Source organism: Lissotriton helveticus, chromosome 6, assembly GCF_964261635.1.
Source record: "Lissotriton helveticus chromosome 6, aLisHel1.1, whole genome shotgun sequence".
NCBI classification, from domain to species: Eukaryota; Metazoa; Chordata; class Amphibia; order Caudata; family Salamandridae; genus Lissotriton; species Lissotriton helveticus.
The window spans coordinates 1,524,848,155-1,524,864,963 of record NC_136067.1 but is presented as its reverse complement, the minus strand read 5'-3'; the positions used below and the strand labels follow the sequence as shown (position 1 = coordinate 1,524,864,963).

The 16,809-nt window shown below is 48.5% G+C and overlaps 1 pseudogene; it reads right to left on the bottom strand.

Moving 5' to 3' along the window:
• Positions 1–15,660: 15,660 nt before the first annotated feature.
• On the bottom strand, positions 15,661–16,144 carry LOC144761807 (small ribosomal subunit protein uS11 pseudogene; annotated as a pseudogene).
• Positions 16,145–16,809: the final 665 nt, after the last annotated feature.

Below are 16,809 nucleotides of genomic sequence, written 5' to 3'. Positions count from 1 at the left end.
TGAAAGGGAGAAAACAACATTAGAGAAGAGCAATACAATGGAGATAATAGCTACACAGGTAAGACATAGTAATCAAGGGAGTACATAATAACTGTAAAAGAAACACCAACAGGAGAACCGGAAGAAGATACAGAACAAGAAACAAATTGTAAATACTGAGTCAATTATTCCGTAGGTGGAGTAGATGTATCCATGCTGCCATTAGATTGGATATGAATAAAGTTCTTAAGTTCATTCGGATCCAAAAAAGTCCAAGTACGATTCTGGTGAGTAACCTTAAAGGTACAAGGGTGGAATAAGCCATATCTAGCACCCAAAGACCTCAAAGGAGCACGAAGATTCAGGAATTCCTTTCTGCGAGATGCAGTAACACTGGAGACATCTTGGGAAATAAAAACTCTCTGACCAAGCCAGGAAACTTGACGCTTGGCTCTTGCTGCAGAAAGGACAGAAAGTAAGTCCGTGAACTTCAAGAAGAGTATAATGACTCCACGAGGCTTTGTGGAAGTAGATGAAGGAGGACCCAGTCTGTGAGCTCTCTGGATACTAAGGGTAGTATGAGGAGGCATGTCGAGCAATTTCGGAAGAAAGGAGGAGAAAAAATTTACAGGATCATCAGTCTCACGAGATTCAGGCAGACCATAAACGCGAAGATTGTTCCTCCTGTTCCGAATTTCCAAATCCTCTGTGTGCTGCTGAAGGGATTAGACAGACTTTTCGAAAGCAGAGATTCGTTGAGAATTAGTTGGAATGACCAAAACTTGTTGTTCAACAGAGGTGAGTCTACTGTCCATGGAAGACCAATTTTCCTTCAAAATCTGCATATCGTTTCTAGTCTCCTCTACAAATGGGCGCAAAGCGCGGATTTCCTCGAGAATTAGTTCCATGGAAATGGTAGCAGATGACTTGTCCGGAGAAGGAGGATCCTGCTTCAGTCGTTTGGGCGCTGTAGTAGGAGGAGAAGCTTTGGAATATGTAGAAGGATGAGCGGCAGAACGATTGGGTGTCACGCCAGGCATCTGTGTTGCAGCGATAGGAAGACTAGGAGTTAAAGAGGATGATTCCTGAGTAGATATGGAAGGCACAAAAACAAATTTGGGTTTGCGCAGTTTGCCCATAGACGAGATGAGCGATAAATATGGGCTCAGATGCAGCGTTCACAAAGTGTATGGGGTATTGCAGTACACTTAAACAGCAAAAGTGGCTCAGTAGACGTGACTCAGTAGGCTGTAGATCCGAAAACAAAGAGAACAATGTAGAAATCGTATATATGAGGTTCCTTAGGTAATGGTTGATGAGCAACAGCGAGTGCAGAAGTAACAATTATTTAGACTATCAGCGTTGTAAATAGGCTATATTGGCAGTATTGGCAGAGACAGGAAGCAGATAAAACAGTCTGTTAAGTGTGAGATAGGGAGCACTCCAAAAATACGCTGACTCCGTAACATAGGGAGACGCAACCTGGAGAGCTTCAAAATGGCGGAGTGAAATGCCGCAGGAGGAGCTGTTGAAGTAATAATATGCGTGGTGCAGCAGAGGCTCCAAGAACTATGATATACAGCAAATTCACAAGCCGCAGCACAACATAGTTAATAGGATCCAGTAACTCCGACAAAAACCCGGCAGAAGGGGTTAAATAGAAGCCATACAATAACAGTACTTCCTGTCAGCGCAACCCCCACCAATAAATTGTAAAAATGAGACCACACATTAAATTGGAGGTAAAACACTGAATCTATAGCAAAGGCATGTGGGAAGTCATTAGGCTGCTATCGCTATCGCAAGGAGCATAAACATAATACTTAGAAGCTGTAAGTTATGCCGTCATTCGCATATAACAGCTGATACTCTCCTCAAGAAAATTTCACCATTGCGAGCATAAGCACAACACAGGAAGCACAGTAGAAGCCGGCAAAGGAAACAACCACCACGACACTGGACAGCATTTTCACCAGGTCGGCAACGTTTTTAAAGCAACAGAGTCAAATTAGTAGCTGGACAAATCTCACGCATTAGAGCCATGGTGCTGCGACGTGGCGGAGCACTGAGGAAAGTCGTAAAATGGGGGGCAATGACGCCAGAGAGGCTGCGGAGATGTCCGTAGGCGCAAGAGTCTCCGAAATAGGCTCACCAGATGCTCCACACATTCCGCTGCAAGTTTAGCCGGGCTAATCCGTTGTAGAGAGGATCGGTGCGGAGGAGCGACGTCTTCAGGCAGCCATCCTGAACGGCGCCGAAACCACGACCCCCTTCAACAGAGAGTTTTCTATTCAGATGGGGAGAAAGACTATATATCTCTCTTCCACTAGGCAGAGATATAACTTACCATTATGATAATCGATGTAATAATAATGAAAGCGCATGTACTGCATTAAGATGTTACCCAATCCCCCCCCAAAAAAACAAAAAAAAACGCCTCAGATTGTAATAACTAAAAACATTGGTTGATAATGCGTTTGGTGGCCTGTGATTTGGTGGAACATTTGTAAACAAATACTGGGCTTGCAGATTTTTCTGTAGTTCTTCACATGCCCCAGGTATATTTAGTACTATATACTAGGGACGTATATATGTAAATTAAATGGCTAGTCAGGTGTAAGCCAATTTTACCATGTTTTAAGGAGAGAGCACAAGAACTTTAGCACTGGTTAAAGTCCTAGTATCAACAAAAACGAATTCAGAAAACAGGAGGGGTAGTGACAAAAAGCGTGTGGGAAGAACAGGTCTAGGATGTCAGGTCTAACACCAGGCTTGGTTTTATTTGCTGAAACTATTAACAATTGTGTGCAATGCCTGAGGCATGTATGCAGTACACGTACACCCAATTCATGTTTACTTTCTGTCACCTTAATTTGCTACCTCAAGTTACCTTTAGTCTCGCAAAAGAGCAGCCAAAGACTTTTAGTGCCTATGTTATGGAAAAAAATTGCCTTTGTTTCTACCCCAAATTTTTGTGTTGAAATTTGAGTTGGCATGCCTCTGGCTAGTGGACGGTGGTGTACTTAGAGACAGTGCGGTAGGTGCAGTAGCACTGAGGTCCAGAGATCTGAGGGCCCACTACATTCCAGTTTTATTATCAAATTGATGTTAAGGTGGGCAGTTTCCATGCGTACATTGGGGCCCATGTCAGCCTTGTCTTTCTGTTATTAGTTACAAATGCGTTGCCAGACACGATGACTGTCACAGGAAACATTACCTACTGGCACATTTCACTGAAAGAGATCCCTACTAATACCCTCATTCTGTGTGGGGTGTAAATCCTCTTGGTCCAATAACCGGAGTTACCTGTCAAACTGGGTTTATAAGTACCTCTGCAATTATAAATTACTTCTTAATTGAATTTATCAGATGTCAAACGGCAATGGTACTTGGTATTTGTAGAGTGCCTAATTGCACCAGTGGCTGGGGTCGTGCTCTATAAATAAATAAATAAGTAATAAATACATATATAAATAAATCAATAAAACTTCACACACAGTCCATTGTTTCTACGCTAGACACTTCATCAGCAAAAAGTAGGCAAAATGTGCAAGTGGAAAACAGATTGTAAATGAAGAATTGTCATTAAAATCAGGTGTGGACATCCACTGCTTCCCACTATAATTCCCCATTTCTCTGAGTCCAAGCATTCCCAAGCCACTGAACTCAGGCCTCAATTGTGTATCTGGAGTAGGGTAAACAACTGTCCATAAATTTCACGGACCGTCCGTAATTTGGAACTCACGTTCGTTGTCCATGATGATCCCTTTCAAGGACGCCGCCTTTTGGTCGTAATTTTGGACATGGCAGGGAGCAGCGCTGTTCCCTTCATGAAGCCTCAGCTCCTGATGGGGCCACCTCGCACTCAGCCTCAGAGCACAAGAGCAGCCCCACCCCACCCATTGTCCTTCTTTCTGCGTCTCATTGCCACATACAGGATGACAATGGGCCAGTCTGGGCTCTTACTGCATGTAGTGGGCCTCCTCCTGCCTCGGTCTAGGGCTGGACATTCAGTCAGGTGGAAGAAATAAACAAAAACGCCCATGCTGCTAGGTGAGAATCCAGTTCATGAAAAGAAGCTGGTGAAAGACGTTTAAGAAAGGGTTAAGGGTCTTTCACTGTCTCATCATTTTAAAACTGACGCATTTTCAATGTTATATTCAACTTAGCAATGGCTGCCGCTTTTTTTATTTTATTTAACTAACAACCATTGACAAAGCCAATAATTCTGGCTTGTAGGTGTAACACTACTTGTTGTGTTATATATCTGGATGCAATGGCAGAAGCAGCAAATTACCAGTTAGGCGGCCCACTATTCTAAGCACAGGTTTTTAGCTTAGGTGTTCCTAAGCCATGCCCTTAATTACATCGAACACCCCCTTTGGAGAGACCCCACAGTTTCTTCATCCCACTTAAAGCCCTGGAAACAATACCATGTCACAGTGGCATCGTGCATCATGCATGACTTCCACTTTTTCGGATTGTCTCTGTACGGCGGTCTAGTGAACCCTCCCTGCCCCATCCCTTGCTTTAGGAACTACAGCAGGCGTGAAGTCCTTGATAGGCCACGTCTGTCTGCAACTCTGCAGGCAAGCCTCAGCTCATAATTAATGTGAAAAGGTGGGTGAGTGAAGGAATGGGTTGATGATAGCTGGATGGCTGGATTAGTGAAAGGGTGAATGGATGAATGAAAGGGTGAATGGATGAATAGTGAGAGAACGGATGGATGGATGGTTGAGTGAGTAAAAGATGGATGAGAGAAAAGGTAAATGGATGTATGGGTGGAAGGGCAGATGGAAGGGTAAAAGGATTGATGAGTGAAAGGATGGATGAGTGAAAGGGTGGATGACAGGCAAGTGAATGGATGGATGGATGAGTTAACTGTTGGATGGATTGATGAATTGATAAGTGAAAGGGTGACTGGATGGATGGATAAGTAAAAGGGAGGATATAAGGCTGGATGAGTGAGTTAAAGGATGGATGGTTGAGAGAAAGGATGGATGGATGAATGAAGTAGTGAAAGGAAGGATGGATGAGAAAAAGGATGGATGGGTGGATGAATGAAGGAGTGAAAGGGTGGATGGATGAGAGAAAGGATGGGTGGATGAATGAAGGAGTGAAAGGGTGGATGGATTAGATAAAGGATGGATGGATGAGTGATAGGGTCAATGGATGGATTCATGAATGGATGAGTAGATGGATGGTGGGATACAAGGATTTATTTCTAAATGAAAGTGGGATGGAGAGAGAAAGAGAGGATGGATGGATGGGTGACTGAAAGGGTGAATCGGTGGAAGAATGAGTGACTGGGTGGATGCATGAGTAAATAAAAGAATGGCTGGATGGGTGAAAGGGTAGACGGCTGGATGGATGAGTGAATGGATGGATGAGTGGAGGAGTGGATGGATGAGTGTATGGATGCATAAGGTGAAAAGATGAATGGAGGGATGGATGAGTGAAAGGATGGATGGAGGGATGGATGAATGGAATGATGGATTAATGGAAGGGTAGATGATGATATGGATGGGCATACAGATGGAAGGACAGAATGAATGGTGAAAGACTGAATGATGGATGAAAGGATGATTACACACCTTGTAACCCCAGTTATCTTAAGTACATTTCATATAGATCAGGGGTACTCATAGTACGGCCCGCGGGCCGCTGGCGGCCCGGCAAGCCTTCCCTGGCGGCCCGCGGACCGTCCAAACATCGTACCCGTGTTTTAATGTAAATATATTTTATTAAGAGTGTCAGCAAAAACCCCTGCGGCAGCGCGAGTCAAGAGACTGCTGCTCTGTGGGGGCCGGGGTCGGGCGATTCTGTGGAGCTGCAGGGGCCTACGAGGTGAACAAAGCCTCATTAACAGGGGAATGGTCTTTTAAAGACCTGTCAATTGCTCGGGTGCGGCTGTGTGTGTGTGTGCCCGGAAGCTGTCTCAGCCCAGGCACACACAGGCAGGATGAGGTGAAGAGGGTGAGAGAGGGAGAGAGAGGGAGGAAGAAGGGGAGAGAGACAGAGGTAGACAGAGGGAGAGCGAGGGAGGGAGACTGAGGCACTGAGCGAATCACATGTATTGCACAGATATGTGCATGCCATGTCACAGCATATGCATTATTGATACAAGCTGTCCACAACTACGGATCCTGATGTGCTCATACCTGTTTTTCTTGTCTTTAATTAAAATCAAATAAAGAAATATTTGTTTGAAAACACCTTTCCCTTCTGTCTCAACTTTCAATGCCCTGGAGCATTGCTCTCGTCATTCCCACATCCAATGCACTCTATCTATGTTTCTCCTTTCCCCTCTCCCTCACTCGTCCTCTTTTCAGAGTCCGGTGTCTGCTGTTGTCACCGATGCTGCTGAACTTTGCTGCTCCCCTCAAAGCTGCTCTGAAAGGCTGGGGCTTAGGACAGATACTAATCTCCTTTCCCCTGACATACACTGGGGTGAGTGTTGGGGGGTTTAGGACAGACACACATCTCCCTCCCTGAGGGAGAGCGAGGGATAGGCAGACAGAGGGAGAGCGAGGGAGATCGAGGGAGAGCGCGGGAGAGTGATGGAAAGTGAGGGAGGGAGACAGAGGCAGACAGAGGGAGAGCGAGGGAGGGAGAGTGAGGGAGAGCCAGACAGATGGAGAGCGAGGGAGAGGCATAAAGAGGGAGAGCGAGGGAGGGAGACAGAGGCTGAGGGAGGGAGACAGAGGGAGAGCGAGGGAGGAAGAGCGAGGGAGAGCCAGACAGAGGGAGAGCGAGGGAGAGGCAGACAGAGGCCGAGGGAGAGAGACAGAGGCAGACAGAGGCAGAGCGAGGGAGAGCCAGACAGAGGGAGAGCGAGGGAGAGGCAGACAGAGGGAGAGCGAGGGAGGGAGACAGAGGCTGAAGGAGGGAGACAGAGGCAGACAGAGGGAGAGCGAAGGAGGGAGAGCGAGGGAGAGCCAGACAGAGGGAGAGCGAGGGAGAGGCAGACAGAGGGAGAGCAAGGGAGATAGAGGGAGAGCGAGGGAGAGCCAGAAAGAGGGAGAGCGAGAGAGAGTGAGGGAGAGCGAGGGAGAGGCAGACAGAGGGAGAGCGAGGGAGGGAGACAGAGGCTGAGGGAGGGAGACAGAGGCAGACAGAGGGAGAGCGAGGGAGGAAGAGCGAGGGAGAGCCAGACAGAGGGAGAGCGAGGGAGGGAGACAGAGGCCGAGGGAGGGAGACAGAGGCAGACAGAGGGAGAGCGAGGGAGAGCCAGACAGAGGGAGAGCGAGGGAGAGCGAGGGAGAGGCAGACAGAGGGAGAGCGAGGGAGGTAGACAGAGGCTGAGGGAGGGAGACAGAGGCAGACAGAGGGAGAGCGAGGGAGGGAGAGCGAGGGAGAGCCAGACAGAGGGAGAGCGAGGGAGATGCAGACAGAGGGAGAGCGAGGGAGGGAGACAGAGGCTGAGGGAGGGAGACAGAGGCAGACAGAAGGAGAGCGAGGGAGGAGGAGCGAGGGAGAGCCAGACAGAGGGAGAGCGAAGGAGAGGCAGACAGAGGGAGAGCGAGGGAGAGCGAGGGAGAGGCAGACAGAGGGAGTGCGAGGGAGGGAGACAGAGGCTGAGGGAGGGAGACAGAGGCAGACAGAGGGAGAGCGAAGGAGGGAGAGCGAGGGAGAGCCAGACAGAGGGAGAGTGAGGGGGAGGCAGACAGAGGGAGAGCGAGGGAGAGCGAGGGAGAGCCAGAAAGAGGGAGAGCGAGGGAGAGCGAGGGAGAGGCAGACAGAGGGAGAGCGAGGGAGGGAGACAGAGGCAGACAGAGGGAGAGCGAGGGAGGAAGAGCGAGGGAGAGCCAGACAGAGAGAGAGCGAGGGAGGGAGACAGAGGCCGAGGGAGGGAGACAGAGGCAGACAGAGGGAGAGCGAGGGAGAGCCAGACAGAGGGAGGGCGAGGGAGAGCGAGGGAGAGGCAGACAAAGGGAGTGCGAGGGAGGGAGACAGAGGCTGAGGGAGGGAGACAGAGGCAGAGAGAGGGAGAGCGAAGGAGGGAGAGCGAGGGAGAGCCAGACAGAGGGAGAGTGAGGGAGAGGCAGACAGAGAGAGAGCGAGGGAGATCGAGGGAGAGCGAGGCAGAGCGATGGAGAGCCAGAAAGAGGGAGAGCGAGGGAGAGGCAGACAGAGGGAGAGCGAGGGAGGGAGACAGAGGCTGAGGGAGGGAGACAGAGGCAGACAGAGGGAGAGCGAGGGAGGAAGAGCGAGGGAGAGCCAGACAGAGGGAGAGCGAGGGAGGGAGACAGAGGCCGAGGGAGGGAGACAGAGGCAGACAGAGGGAGAGCGAGGGAGAGCCAGACAGAGGGAGAGCGAGGGAGAGCGAGGGAGAGGCAGACAGAGGGAGAGCGAGGGAGGGAGACAGAGGCTGAGGGATGGAGACAGAGGCAGACAGAGGGAGAGCGAGGGAGGGAGAGCGAGGGAGAGCCAGACAGAGGGAGAGCGAGGGAGAGGCAGACAGAGGGAGAGCGAGGGAGGGAGACAGAGGCTGAGGGAGGGAGACAGAGGCAGACAGAGGGAGAGTGAGGGAGGAAGAGCGAGGGAGAGCCAGACAGAGGGAGAGCGAGGGAGGGAGACAGAGGCCGAGAGAGGGAGACAGAGGCAGACAGAGGGAGAGTGAGGGAGAGCCAGACAGAGGGAGAGCGAGGGAGAGGCAGACAGAGGGAGAGCGAGGGAGGGAGACAGAGGCTGAGGGAGGGAGACAGAGGCAGACAGAGGGAGAGCGAGGGAGGGAGAGCGAGGGAGAGCCAGACAGAGGGAGAGCGAGGGAGAGGCAGACAGAGGGAGAGCAAGGGAGATCGAGGGAGAGCAAGGGAGAGCAAGGGAGAGCAAGGGAGAGCGAGGGAGGGAGACAGAGGCCGAGGGAGGGAGACAGGCAGACAGAGGGAGAGCGAGGGAGGGAGACAGAGGCAGACAGAGGGAGAGTTGAGGGAGAGGCAGACAGAGGGAGAGCGAGGGAGGGAAGCAGAGCGAGGGAGGGAGACAGAGTGAGGGAGGTAGACAGAGTGAGGGAGGGAGACCTCAGAGTGAGGGAGACCTCAGAGTGAGGGAGGGGGAAGGAGAGAGAGGGAGACAGAGGGAAGGAGGGAGAGCGAGGGAGATCGAGGGAGAGCGAGGGAGAGCCAGAAAGAGGGAGAGCGAGGGAGAGGCAGACAGAGGGAGAGTGAAGGAGGGAGACAGAGGCTGAGGGAGGGAGACAGAGGCAAACAGAGGGAGAGCGAGGGAGGAAGAGTGAGGGAGAGCCAGACAGAAGGAGAGCGAGGGAGGGAGACAGAGGCCGAGGGAGACAGAGGCAGACAGAGGGAGAGCGAGGGAGAGCCAGACAGAGGGAGAGCGAGGGAGAGGCAGACAGAGGGAGTGCGAGGGAGGGAGACAGAGGCTGAGGGAGGGAGACAGAGGCAGACAGAGGGAGAGCGGGGGAGGGAGAGCGAGGGAGAGACAGACTGAGGGAGAGCAAGGGAGTGCGAGGGAGAGGCAGACAGAGGGAGAGCGAGGGAGGGAGACAGAGGCTGAGGGGGGAGACAGAGGCAGAATGAGAGAGAGCGAGGGAGGAAGAGCGAGGGAGAGCCAGACAGAGGGAGAGCGAGGGAGGGAGACAGAGGCCAAGGGAGGGAGACAGAGGCAGACAGAGGGAGAGCGAGGGAGAGCCAGACAGAGGGAGAGCGAGGGAGAGGCAGACAGAGGGAGAGTGAGGGAGGGAGACAGAGGCTGAGGGAGGGAGACAGAGGCAGACAGAGGGAGAGCAAGGGAGGGAGAGCGAGGGAGAGCCAGACAGAGGGAGAGCGAGGGAGAGGCAGACAAAGGGAGAGCGAGGGAGATCGTGGGAGAGCGAGGGAGAGCAAGGGAGAGCGAGGGAGGGAGACAGAGGCCGAGGGAGGGAGACAGACAGACAGAGGGAGAGCGAGGGAGGGAGACAGAGGCAGACAGAGGGAGAGTTGAGGGAGAGGCAGACAGAGGGAGAGCGAGGGAGGGAAGCAGAGCGCGGGAGGGAGACAGAGTGAGGGAGGGAGAAAGAGTGAGGGAGGGAGACAGAGTGAGGGAGGGAGACCTCAGAGTGAGGGAGGGGGAAGGAGAGAGACGGAGACAGAGGGAAGGAGGGAGAGGGAAGGAGAGAGAGGGAGACAGAGGGAAGGAGGGAGAGGGAAACAGAGTGAGGGAGAGGGAAACAGAGTGAGGAGAGCGAAACAGAGTGAGGGAGAGGGAAAGAGAGAGAGGGAGAGGGTAACAGGGAGAGGGAAAGAGAGAGAGAGAGGGAGACAGAGAGAGTGTGAGACAGTCAGAGTGAGTGAGACAGAGGGAGAGAGGGAGTGAGACAGTCAGAGTGAGTGAGACAGAGGGAGAGAGGGAGTGAGACAGTCAGAGTGAGTGAGACAGAGGGAGAGCGGGAGTGAGAGGGAGTGAGACAGTCAGAGAGGGTGACACAGAGGGAGACAGAGAGGGAGAGAGAGGTAGAGAGAGGGAGGAAGAGAGAGAGAGAGAGAGGGAGGGACACGGAGAGAGAGAGAGAGAGAGAGAGAGAGAGAGAGAGAGACTGAGAAAGAGCGAGAGAGATATAGAGATGTGTGTATGTCGGGTCTGGTGGCTCAGTGGACGAAGGCGTCCGCTGCAGGGACCAGTGATCAACCTCATGGTACCAGTTTTTTTTGTTGCTCGGGCCCCGCCCCCTCCCCCACTGACACCGCCCCCACCGGTGCGGCCCTCGGCCACAAACCACACTGTAAATTTGGTCCCCGAGAGAAAGTTTGTGAATACCCATGCTATAGATTGACTTTCACATTTATATGAGTCATTGTCTCTATTTAATATGTGTGTGATGTAACGCACTCCAACACCCTGTCCTACTACCTTGGGATGAGTAGCACTATAAAAGAAATTGAATACACATGAGAGAGGGTCTATGTGAAGAGGAGGGTCTCCATTGGAGGGTGGTAGCAAGGCCAGACTAGCCTGACCGGGCATATGGCGTTTCCCTGGTAGGCTGGAAAGGTGAGGGGGGTTTTGACCTCAAAAAGACCTGCACATTTGCTCCAAGCTGCACGCATACTGAAAAACCATGAAGTGCACAATTGTCTCAACCTAATATAAACTTCTCTTCACTTGTACTTAAGTGGCTGTCTATTTACTTACTTATATACTATCGGCCTATTGCACAACCTCTTCTGATGTGTCTGTGAAACTTACCTTTTGTCCTGAATTTTGACTTCCTGTCCAGAATTTTTGTCCTGAACTTTGACCCTTTGTCCTGAATTTTTACACTCACCGTCCTGAATTTGCACCCATGCCAGTTGGTTACCCGAATCAGGAGACATGTCCGGTATATGATACCAGTGGCGGATGGCATGTAAGGAGGCTAGTGGGCCGGGGAATAATTTATTAACAAATAAAGTAAAAAAATACACTTACCTTCGATCCTTGCGCCATGTCCTCCTTGCTTGGGTCCAGGCAGGCAAAGAGGCTCCAACGTAGCAGGTACAGGAAGCTGCAGTAACCAATCCTGGTGCTGCTTTCATGCATCATGAAAGCAGCACCAGAATTGAAGGAAGCACCCTCTCTTGCCACTCCCAAGGACACTGGAGCCCTATGCCGTCTCCAACCCAGCAAAAGGTTTAAACTGCTGGCCATCACAAGATGGTTGGCAAAAAAGACATGTGCAGTTTAAACCTAACTGCCCCGCCCATCACTGCTTTCTGCTGCTGCCCGACTGGCAGCAGCATAAACAAGAGAGGCCCCCCCTCCCCCTGTCCTGACGCTCAGCTCAGAATGGGGTTTGGAAAAGTAACCTGGATATAAATTAAGTTTATTACCATTTTATTTTTCCATATCTTGGGCAATTTAGTTAGTGGGGGCGACACTCTTCCGCCTTAATGGAGGAACAACCCATGTGTGATTTTTATATTTTGCCTTTGCTGTGGTGGAATGTGGGCACAGAAACACCATAATTCACAGCAGCATGTGCAGCACGCCATAAATACCCACCGACAAAATCAGTAAGAATGATGCAGTGTTATTGATAGAGTATTTTTCATAAATAATTTATTTAGCGGCAGGTTCCTTTAGTAATGAAAACATTTTTGGGAATCTAGAAGCCAAAATAATGGGAATCCTTCAACCCCTTCCCAATGAAAGCCATATTTATCAAAACTACTTTTGAGGTTTATAAAACTTTTTTTAATGAGATGGGCTTGTTCCCTTAACTAATCACCAGGAATGGTGAGTCTATATATTGAGGATCCCTTACTAGCCTATATTGACATGACTGCCATGCCCCTATGGTTGAAAAGGTGAAAACGGCTATGCCTTGGAGCTCTAATTTCGGACCAGGAAAGATATAGAGGCACTCTGTAGTAATAAGACTTCAGTTCTATGTTGCATGCCTCACATTCAGCTAAAACACTATGGTCCATATGTGCTAACACATATTTCCATAGACAAAGAATGGTTAAAACCCTTTGATACATGAGGCCCTAAATTAGCCAACCGCCAACCTAAAAGAATATCTTCGAAAGCCAATGTTGAGTCTACAATTTACCCATCATATATATATATGTACATCACACGTCCAGAGCAAAACGTATATGACTTTGAACAATGTTTCTGTAGCAGTACTGTCGCCTAATATTTTATCCATTGTCTAATTTCACAACCGTCTTTGTGGCCCTCCCTGGTAATAATTTAATACAACATATGATCCTCAGATAGATGGTGGTCTATTAATGAGGGCTGTAGTGACCCATTCTAGCTATCTTTAATAATAGATAATACAACATGAGGTTGGTTTCTTCTGGAAAATGAAAAAAAGAGCCTGAAAAAAATATGTCTGTGTGACTGCGTCAACATTCCTGGCATCTTTTGTGAGGGATCTGTCCAACCCTGATAGAAAGCAGTTGCCAGGATATGTTTGCTTATGTCTAATTTGTTTGTGTAGCACACACAAAATAACCTATTTGGGTGTAGCAGTATTATCAAAGAAAAAATACTACAACAGGATGCATTTGCTAAATTTGGTGAATTGTGTGTAAATGGCAACCAGGTCCATGCTGATGTGTGCCTTTCTATGACAAGGATCGTTTAGGAAAGGGAAATTGCATGCAAATATGTAGTATACAAAAATGTCCGAATTGTAAAAATAGATAGCACATATGGCATATGTGGATCTGGCTGCAGTGGGCCTATTTGGCTGATGAATCACAATCTCTGTGTTGCTCGTACCTGGAAGCCAGCTTGACACCAGGAAACTGCACACAGCCATCCTAAGCAGTGCCGTAGCAAAGTCTGGTGGTACCCGGTGAGGAAAATTTCTTGTCAGCCCCGGCTTGACAAAATGGCAAAAATATGTGTTTAAAACACACATTTTTCCAATGTTGTCACCCCCCTCAGTAATGACACCTGGGGCGGACTGCACCCATCGCACCCCCTTCCTACACCACTGTTCCTAAGGTCCCAACACCCTCTCCTATCCACCATCGGACCAACCCACAGCATTAAGTTAACAGTAAGGCGCTGTTTTGCGCTGCATTTCAATTGTAAATTTGATCGCCATGCCGGGGTGTGATGAATTTCGAAGAGATCCTCTTTAGTAAGATGTGAGCAAGGATGTGGGAGGGGGTGGCATCCCTCTTTTGAAGAGAAGGCCATAGGTATATGAAGGATAATTGTAGGACTGTAGGTAGAATAGTGAGCGTTCAGAAAGGCGTGGCTTTTGTTGAGGGTAACATAGTTGGTGTTCCTAGAGAGGGCGGGTGTGTTTTTACATGTGGAATATTTTGAATTTAGAGAGGATGAATGTTCCGTTTTTGGTGGGATAGTACACATTTAGGAGGGTGCATGCGTTGTGGGTGGTGCTTACTAAATACAAAAATCTCCCTGGACACATTTACCATAGCATGTGCTACATCTGACCCATTAAATATGAGATCTGTTAATGTCGGAAATAAATTATAGGACAATTAATATTACAATTGGGGAAGAGGGGAAGAAAGTTTGGATGGATTGGATGCGAGAGCTAAGGAAATTGTTGAGAGAGAGAGGCATTGATGACAGTCACCTTAAGGGCATGGCACATCTTTCTTTGAAAGAATATGACAGTCCAGACTATTTAAATATCAAATTTTAGTTGCTGCTCACTCATGCTATCTCCTTCACAGCCTTTAGACTCTTAAGATAAAGAGTAATACTTAAGTGAAAATTCAAAGTATGGAGGGCATAGTTCTATAGAATTAGGAACGTTCATGGCTCCAGAACAGTGCACTTTCTCCTTAACCATCAAAGGTGGAAGCGGCGTCAAACTATTGAGTAGAAGAGTGGAGTGCATTTCTTTGAAAAATAAACTGTCAGAAGAAAGAAATGTGAGAAGCAAGGTAAACGATGGGTTTAATGATGGATGACTGACTGATCAACAACATATTAGATAAAGGAGTTTTTTTCATAGCTTTGGAGAGCCCTACATGCCTCATTAATTAGTCCATTATTCTAGGGAATGCCATTATTTTATTATTTCATTTTTACCTTTTTCCATTTTTAGGTCAAGAGTGACTTCTTGTATTCTTCTCTTGTGAGCTTAAAGCCACCCCCCTGCTTTTTATGTGTTTGTTGCACTGCCCTTTAAAAAGCCTTGCTTGCTAGTGGTCATTCTTGCCTCCTGGTCCCTCCTTTTCTCTTTTGTTCCCTTCAGCAGCATGAACTAACTACGATATCATTACGCTTTGTTGTCTTTATCCCTTCTTTGGGGATTTTTTTTCTTGGTTTCTTGCTTGAGTTTGGCAAAGTTTCCCTTTTCATTTGCAGAGCGTTCTTGGTCTGAGCTTAGCTTCTCTGCAAAGCTGTTTCTGTAAACAGGGCTGTAAATCATGCTATGTCGGTCAAATTTACAACGCCCTTGCCCCGCTTGTGTTTTATTTTTATTTCCCCTCTAGGCCGACTGCTGTGACCGGTTCCTCTCGTGCTGCTGGGCCCGCCCTCCAACCTTCCTGGCCTCGGTCACTTCCTCGTGGTCTGCCTGTATCAAACTCTCTAAAGGAAATTTCGAAATTGACATTGCATTATTGCTGCATTTTTGCTGATATTTTAAAAGGAATATACTGTGGTTTTCTTTTAGCATGGTATCAGGAAACAGGACTTATAGTTTTTCAAATAATAATTACTATGTTTAAAGGGCACTCCGTTGTCTACATGCATGTTATTAGTTCCGCATTTTGTGGAAGTTTTAAAGAGAATATACCACGGTTTATCTTTTGCGTTTTATCTTTCAGGATTGTATCAGCAAACAGCGCTTTTATTTTCCTTTATAATAACAATGCTTTTTAAAAGGGGACTCTCACAATTGAGAGGCCCGCCTGTACCAGTCAATGTTGCAGCCCAGTGCTTCCAGCAGTTTGAAACCATGGTGAGCTCATCACCAGCCAACCATAGAGCCCACTAGTGCCAGGCACCACTAACAGCGACCTTCCCCACCACTCAGCTCCCAGATGTGCCAGGACTCCAAAAGCCATGTTATCAAAGAAGCTAAAAGACAAGCGCTCTCTGCTAAAAACAGAGTGGCATTTTTATTTATGAGAGCAATTACCGCTGATATCCTCTCTTGCTAAGCAGAACTTCCTGGGGCATTGTAACGTTTTGCTCCTGAGAGTTGGTGTTGTTTTTTTTGTGGCTTTATGTATTGTTTTGTGTGACAAACTAAATTTACAGACAACGACCACGGCGACCGCCCTTTCTGCGAGTGCTATCAGAAGGAATTGGGGTCACATCCTCGATACGACCAATCTTCATTCCAGAACGGGCCAAGGCTATTAGGGCTGACTGAGCACCTGGTCCTGGTGTCTTGGTCCTGTTTCCACCTGTTGCGCGTAACTTAATATGAAAGGCAGTGATGCCAAGCTCCTTGCATCACTGGGCCACATCCTGAGCTGCCAACATGGCGGCATATGGGGAGGATTCATCTCTGTCAGCCTTCACTTTCATTCCACCAGTCACACAACAAATGGTTTCCTTGCCAGACAGATCGGTGACATGGACGAAAGTATCGTTTAAGGAAGCGAATATATATGGCACTCTCCAAACACAAATTCACCCTCTGCAACTTGAGGTCCCAGGCTGATGACCTGCTCTTCCTTCTTTTCCTTGCCCTTACGAGGAGACATTTTTCTGCTAGTTCTCGCTGAATCGCTACTGGTGTGTTTTTTACAGAGGTTTTCGTGGGCTGCTTTCTCAGCTTCTACCTGCGCACATTATGCCGCACTGTTCATTCCCAACTCCACAGTGCAATCAATGAATGTTTGAAACCTACATTAGTTGCAGTTCTCCTGTAACTAATGTAAGTTCGTTCCTTAAAGGCACCGAGGCGTGACGTAGTTTCTGAAGCAAACCATTCGGCAGCAGCACAGGCCGATGGTTCCAATGTTAAACGCTTACTAGAGTAAGCTTCAGAACTTGCCTGTACTATGCTGGTACTCTCCCATTAAATAGATTGTTGCAGTGCTGAGAGGTGCAGGTATTCTCCCTTTCAAGTTAAAAGAAGTGCAGGTACTTAGAACCGAACAGCACCTGTCAATTTAAGCACACTCTTTAGTAGAGAGATGCATCCAAACTGGTTAGGTCGGTTTATGCCTCCTTTTCATCTGGGTAGAATTAGAACAAAAACTTAAAAATAGTCAATAAATGTTAGCTCTTCAAAAATGAATGAGTCCTAACCTGTACTGCATAGATGTGCAGTCCGAACAAAGTCCATTCATGGAACACTGAGCTTTAAAATCATTACAATATTACACTTCCCGGCAAAAAGATGGGTGGTGCTGGCATTGCAACCTCTGTTTCGAAACTGTGGGCATATCC